Below are 7,637 nucleotides of genomic sequence, written 5' to 3'. Positions count from 1 at the left end.
CTTTCTTGTAGGTGTGATGTTATCAATTATTATTTATGAGATTTGCATCAAAGTCATAACTCACCTTACTAATGAAATTCTACACCATCGATTAGGTGTAGGTTAAAAGAAAAAAAATTATAGTCGAGCTAAAGATTATAAACTAAAGCGCTTTGTGGGAGGCAACCCTTACTTTTTATGTTTCATTTTATATTTTACTTTTGTTGTGTGTTTTTATTTCATGTTTTTCAAAAGCTTGAAGAAAACCGCTTGCCCAAAAAGAAAAGAAGAGAAGAAAACAAAAGAGCCAAATCAAAGAAGCATTCATCAAAGGGAGTAGTTCTTAATTTTTTCTATTTTATTAAACACTGAGGACAATGTTTCATTTAAGTTTGGGGGTAATGTGTATGTATTTTTATTTGTGTTTATGTGTTTTTCTTTGTGTTTATGCATGTTTTTCATTTGTTGTAAAGTTAAAAAAAAAATCTTTATTTGTTTTTCTTTTTGTTTTTATGTGATTTTCATTTGTTATATATAATTTATTCGTTTTGTTTGAAAAAAAATATTGGTGATTTTCATTTTCTAATGATAAGAATTATGATTGAAATTGTTCTTAGTTCTTAGAAAAATATAAATAATTATTAAGCTTTACTTTTAATTTCTAAGTTAGTTTTGTTTAAATATATATTTTTCATAATATATAACTTTTCTATTCTATTCGAATTTGTGATATTTGCATATAGTTTATTTAAACATTAAATTCTTTAAATCTCTATTTTTTTTTTTTGAAAAATCATAGAATTTGCTTGATTATCTCTTGAGATTTAATTTATTTTTGTTTGCATAAGCTTGTCTAAATATTCACATGATGATTTGATGTTTTTGTGTTAAATATCTATTTTGAAAATAATCTTAACTTTTCAAATTAATTACATAAGCTTTACTTTTATTTGTGATTTTCTTTGAACTATTTTCATTATGTAATTTTTGACTAAATCATTAGACGTCACCAATAATAAAAAATGTGTGTGCTTTTAATTTTTCTTTTGCTCGAGGACTAGCCAAATATTAAGTTTGGGGGTGTGATAACTCTACAAAATAGAGTTATTTTACCAATTTTTATGTGCTAATTGTTGCTTAATTCTTGAGTTTTTAATTGATTTACTAAGTTTCAAAGTAATTTTGCATTTATTGGGTTTATTTTGATTTTATATATTTTTGTGTGTTTTTATAGTTATTTTGTTGTAAAATGATGTAGTTAATTATTTGAATTATTGTAGTTGAATTTGAGGAAAAAAATGTTGTATTATTGAATTTAAATGTTAAATATAAATTAAGTTATAATTAATATTTTCAAAGAATTAAATTGATTAATTTTATAATTGAAAATATTTAATTTTGATTTAATTTATGTTTATTTTGTTAGGGATTTTGGTGTATTTTTGCTCTTGAAAAGCCAAGAAAAATAAAGAAAAATGTGGTATTTTCAAGGAAAAGAAAGGGAAAAATAGCATTTTTCCAAATGGCTTGCTGAAGCCTCTGCCCAGGCCCAACTCACCAAGGCCCACCTGATCACCTTCTTCGGCCCAACACCAACACCAAGCCTAGCTGAAGCCCCAAGTCAAATGCCACGCGAAGCTTCCACCTGATGCACTCCTTCAGCAAACCGACTTCAGCCTCCATCTCTTCAGCCAACGCCTCACACAGTAGTAGTAGCAGCAGCAGCAGCAGCTGCACCACTAGGCCTGCCACCAGCCCCATTTGTGCCTCTTGAGCCCAACAAATGCACTATGTTCCCTTGTCCCCTTTTGCCCAAAAAATGCCAACTTTTTACCCAATTTTTCCACATTTTACCCCAAAACATCATCATTACACCCCTACAATTTACCCATATTTGCCATATTATAATTAATTCAATTAATTTAATTAATTTGAATTGATTATTTTAATACCCTTTTTTGGCTATAAATAAGGGAGTTTAGTGTGTCAATTTTGAGAGGGAGGTTACCATACCACAAATTCTACACATTTCAAAACCTCTCTATTCTCTTCATCTTTTTCTTCTTTTTGGTTATTTTCTCTGTATTTTTAGAGGAAAATTTTGGGTGTTCATCCTCCAAATTTTCCTATTTATGTTTGTCATTTTTAGTTTGTATTTGCTATTCTAGTTATGAGTTTCTAATCTTTTTAAGATTATTAAGGTGATGATGAAACAATATGTAACTAGATAGTGTTTATTTTGTATGTTGATTTCCCATTTTGTGCAACAAAGTTTATGGAATTTTCTTCTTCAAATATCTTCTTTCATCTTAAATATCATGTATTTTAGATTGTTAGCACATATTTACACTTTGTTCTTCATTAGTGCAAAAACATAATATTCTTTGTGTAAGATGTATCATTAAATTGTACACATCCATGCTTAGAACAAAAATATTATGTTTTGCCTTATAAATAATGTTCATTGATTTATTTGTTATTTCATTAGATTGATTTACACTAAATGCTTTGAAATTATAATTTTGAAAAGTGAAGAAAAATCTTATTTTTTTAGAAGTAATTTGTGCTTAAAATTATAAATCTATTTGGAAAATTATAGTTTGATTTATTTTAACTATCACTAAAACTTGGGAATCAATGTACTTTTAAATATTATTGAACTTATATTTTGTGGATTCTATTATCTTAATAATCTTTCTTTTACTATCTTGATTTCTATTATTAATTTATGTTATATATATATATTGTCTTTAATATCTTTATTATTGTCTTTTATTTTGTTTTTATTGTTACAAATTTTCATCAATCTTTGGAGCTAGGTTAGAATTTATTTATTTTGATTTAAAATAGTTTTATTTTCAAATTTAGACAACTCCTTCGGGTTTGACATCCTTGCTTACGATCACTATTCTATATGAACGATTCGTGCACTTGCGATTTATAAATATTTAAAACATACCCGTTTTGGGTCCATCAGGCAGCAAAAGTGAACATAACTTGGATGGTGGAGGGTTTGATTACCAGGCTATATGTATCAAAGAAATTAAGTCCAGATGTTGCTGAAATCCCTTTGCCACTAAGCGTGCTTTGTAGCGATCAATGGTTCCAACTTGTTTGTATTTAGTGCGAAACACCCATTTGTTAGTGATGGCATTCATGCCCGAAGTATAGGGAACCAACTGCCAAGTTTGGTTGCGTATTAAAGCATCATATTCTGCTTTCATTGCCTGCTGCCAATGAGGGGATTGGATGGTCTCTTTGAAGGAGCAAGGATCCATCATAGTAGATGCAGTGGCAACTAAAGCTTTTGGTTTTTGGATTCCTGCTTTGGTTCTAGTGGTCATAGGATGAGTGTTTTGTGGTTGTGGTGGGGTTGGTATGTCAAGTTGTAAGTCAGGGATGGGGATAGCAGCAGATGAGTGAGAATCTTCATGATTGACACTTGGGGAAGGTGTATTGGTAGGTATGGGAGAAGAGTTGGTTGAGAGTGTGGGTCGTGTTTCATTTGGTAAAGGCAGAGATGGTATATTTAAGGTGTGAGAATGGGAAGTGTGGTTGGTTAGCCATGGGGTTGGACTAGAATCTAGGATGGGAAAGAGAGTGTCATAGGGAAAAGTTTGCTCATCAAAGGTGACAGTTCGAGCAACATATACTCTGCCATTGGATGTAAGCACCGATATCCTTTGTGTGAGGGATTGTATCCAAGAAAAAAAATTATGAAGTTTGAAATGAGAGTTTGTGTTGTTGATAGGGCCTAAGTAAAGGGTAACAAGCGCATTCGAACACTTTGAAAAAAGTGTAATATGGTTTTACTGAAAGAGCACTTCAAATGGGTTTTGAAATTTTAGACTGGCAGCAGGTAATCGATTAATGGTGAATGCAGCTGAAACAAATGCATCCCACCAGAAATGAAGTGGCATCTCAGCTTGTGCTAGAAATGTTAATCCCATATCAACAACATGTCGGTGCTTTCTCTCAGCTCACCCCAATTGTTGATGCGTGTGTGGACATAAGCGCCTGACATTGAAGCCAAGGAGCTATAAGTTTTGTAGTAGTGACCTGTACTCTCCTCTCCAGTCCATTTGGATTGCTTTATTTCTCGTTTTCAATTGCCTCTCAACATGCAAGTTAAACATCTTAAAGATATCAAGAACTTTAGAATTTTGCTTCATTGGAAAAAGCCAAGTAAACTTGGAAAAATCATCAACAAAACTTACAAAATACCTATAGCCATCCATGGAAGTGCAAAAAGAAGGACCCCAAACATCGGAGTGCGCAAGATCAAAGCAAACTTTTGTTTTTGGGATTGAACTAGGAAAGGAAAGGTTGTGCAACTTTCCATACTGACAAGCTTTGCAGACATGAATATCAGTACATTTGTTCCTGGGAGTAAAAGAAGATACAACTTTCACCAAAACACGCTTGGAGGGATGGCCTAAATGGCAGTGCCAAAGGAAGGCATATTGCTCTTCTTATTGTCCATGTCTTTATTGGAGTTGCAGTTGTAAACATGAGGAGTAGATGAAGTGGAATCGGGTAAGCTTTCTGTAGCAACACACAACTTTGCTTGAGAAAGATCCAGTTGATAAAGGCCATCCTTAATAAAGCCCTACAGAAGTTGATGCCCCGTGCTCTTGTCCTTGATAACACAAGACACAGAATCAAATTCTAAGGTAACATTGTTATCTTGTGTAAACTTAGAGATACTCAATAAGTTTTTGGTTATAGCAGAAGCATGTAATATATCATTCATAACTAAAGTTTTATGAGGAACATTAGTTGGAAGAAGATGAGAACAAACATGAGTAATTGGAATTAAAGAACCATTACTAACTACTATTTTGGCTTTGCCTTTGTAGTATGCAGAGTTGTTGTATTGGGGAGTGTTGTACCCTAATCTTAGCATGAGTTCATTCACTTAGCTCGGGTACAGCTGACAGATAAATACGTGGAAAATTAATCAAGTAGAATATCTGATTATTATCTATACGGACAGCTCGAGGTTCGTAATGGTCAGATCTGGTGTTAGGCGTCCTGACTTTACCACGAACTACGAATAAGATAAGTCATCAAAGCACTAGCTCGGGGTCGGATCGCTTTCAGAATACAAGCCCATGGAAGATACGCAGCTCGGGTGATTCAGATATAATGCATACTGCATACTAAAGGATTCCCAAAGATTCAGGATTTGCTTATACGCTTATTCATGACTAGGCTGTCATATTTATTATCCAAGATAGCAGGACATATTTACTTTGTGATCAAATCATATCCCAATTTAAATGGGAATTATTTGTATTGAATGTAGACATTATGTAAATGTGTGATTGACTCACACGGTTACCCAAACCTGTCCATGGAATTCCCCTATAAATACTGAGAATATTGGACAGGAAAGGGAGGATTATTCTGTAATACCGAAACTCTGCCGAAATCGAGAGAGAAACAACAATAATATTGACTCGTAGACTAGGTGGATTTTAACCACTGAACCATGTAAAAGTTCTGTGTTCTTGAGTGAATTCTAATTATTTCCCATTACGGTTTACTATAAAGCACTAATCTGCCTTATTATTTCTCAATACACTGTTGGCGAAAAACAACGTCAACAGTTTGATGCTTTCATTGAGAGCAAATTAGTGCTTCATCAAAATCCCAGTCGATTCTCATCATGGTGCTCACTCGCTCAATGCATGATAATGAGATAGAACAATGCGGTGGGCAAGAGGTCCATCGTACCGCCGTTTCGAACGAACATGGCCCTGAGATTCAGCAACGTCTGGGAAAACAACTGGCAGGACAAGGCGACACTGGGAGTTCGGCGTCATTGCTGCCAAATCCAAATCCAGACTACCTAACTGTCGTCGAGTTGGAAAACATGAAATTGAGGAGCCATCTCGCTAAGGCAAACAAACAGATTAAGGAGGTTTTGGCTCGGATACCCCCTCTGGCAACCGACGTTAATGTCAGAAAGAGGCAGAGTGGGTCTCATAAGTCCCACATGAATAACCAATCCAAATCGAGTCGATCAGTCAGAACCACCACTCCAAGTTCAGTACCTACGGGGCAAGATTGCCAAAATGCTCGACCCAACGATCATCATAGGGGTCATCAGCATGTCGGTCAGTTAGTTAGGACTGCAACCCCAAGTTTGGTGCCTTCTTCATCGGCCCCCAGGAATGCCCATGAAAATCCATGAGGGGTGGTTGGGACAGGCTCCCGAAGACAAAATGCTCCAACAAACCCTCCTACGCCACGATCAGATCACTAGGCACAGAGAACTAGAGACATTGGAGTAGAACACAGGCGGGCTAATTTAGTCCGCCCTGATGGAACGAAGAAAGCCTCACCAATAAGGCATCCCCCGTCACCTATAAGACACTCGATACCACCTCGTCCTCAACGGTACATTCTAGCTTATGGGATAGTAGGATAAATCCTTCTCCATCTGCCAATACTTATGTCCCACGAACACGTGTCAAAAATCCAGATCCTCGGCCCCAACCGCGAGCTGTAAGCTTCACAAATGGGAGTTACTGGACCAAAATTCGTCGTAGATGTAGGTCTGAGGGAAACCTAAGAAATTACTTGAGTTCAGCATAGAGCCCTCAGTACGATCCGCAACCCGATTTGCGCGATCGTCTGAAATCACAGAGAAGGAATCCAACTCGGAATGAAGATATTAGCTATACTCGACAAGAAGGAGGTCCGTCCATAGTACACGATGATGGGAATGCCCCACAAAACCAAGCTCGAGCATGGAGGGACAATAACCCATCAAACACATATGTTAGGATGGGAACTGTTGAACAGCCCCAGGTAACCTAGGGACTAGGGACCAAACCCTCGAAAGACTAGCCTTAATGGAAGAGCAAATGAAGAGGCTTTTACTTGGAAAATAAAAAGATGATTGTGACTCAGATGAGGAGCTCGAGCCTTTCGCTCCAAATATTGCGGCGGCCACATATCCGGTAGGCTTTAGAATGCCATACTTGTCAAAATTTGATGGAGATGGAGATCCGTTAGAACACCTTAGAATGTTTAACACCATGATGATGGCTCAAAATGTCAGGCTCGATCTAAGGTATATTTTATTCCTTGCAACTCTGGTCGAGCCAGGCATGCAATGGTTTAAGCAATACAAGAGGCATTCCATAAACTCGTGGAAGAAGTTTTCTTCTGATTTAAAAAAACATTCTGAGCTTCACAAACAGCTCGGGTTGATACTGATTCATTGGCCAACGTAAAGTAATAACTTGGAGAGGCGTTGAAAGGATATCTAAGTAGATTTTCCAATGTCACTACACGAGCAAGGGATGTTGATGACAACTCTAAGCTCATGGCAATGAGGACAAGAATCATCGTCAGGGGCGACCTGTGGCAAGAACTCCAAAGAAAAAGAGTTAAGAGTATGGACGAATTCTTGGCTTGAGCTCAAGAATGGATTAACCTAGAGGAGGCGCGAGCTTCTGTTGTGGGAACCAGCCAGACTCCAGTTCAGCCTGTTGGAGCGGTAACAAACGTTGCAGCTACGACTCAAACCGTTACCTAGAAGAACCAAGGGGGAATAACAAAAGGAAGGGAAATGGTGAGGGCAAATAGAGTGGGACGAAGAAAAATAAGTCTATGGAGAAGTTCAAACGTGTTTATGCTACTTA

Source organism: Humulus lupulus, chromosome 4 (assembly GCF_963169125.1).
Source record: "Humulus lupulus chromosome 4, drHumLupu1.1, whole genome shotgun sequence".
Taxonomy (NCBI): domain Eukaryota; kingdom Viridiplantae; phylum Streptophyta; class Magnoliopsida; order Rosales; family Cannabaceae; genus Humulus; species Humulus lupulus.
Note: the sequence above shows the minus strand (reverse complement) of the source record.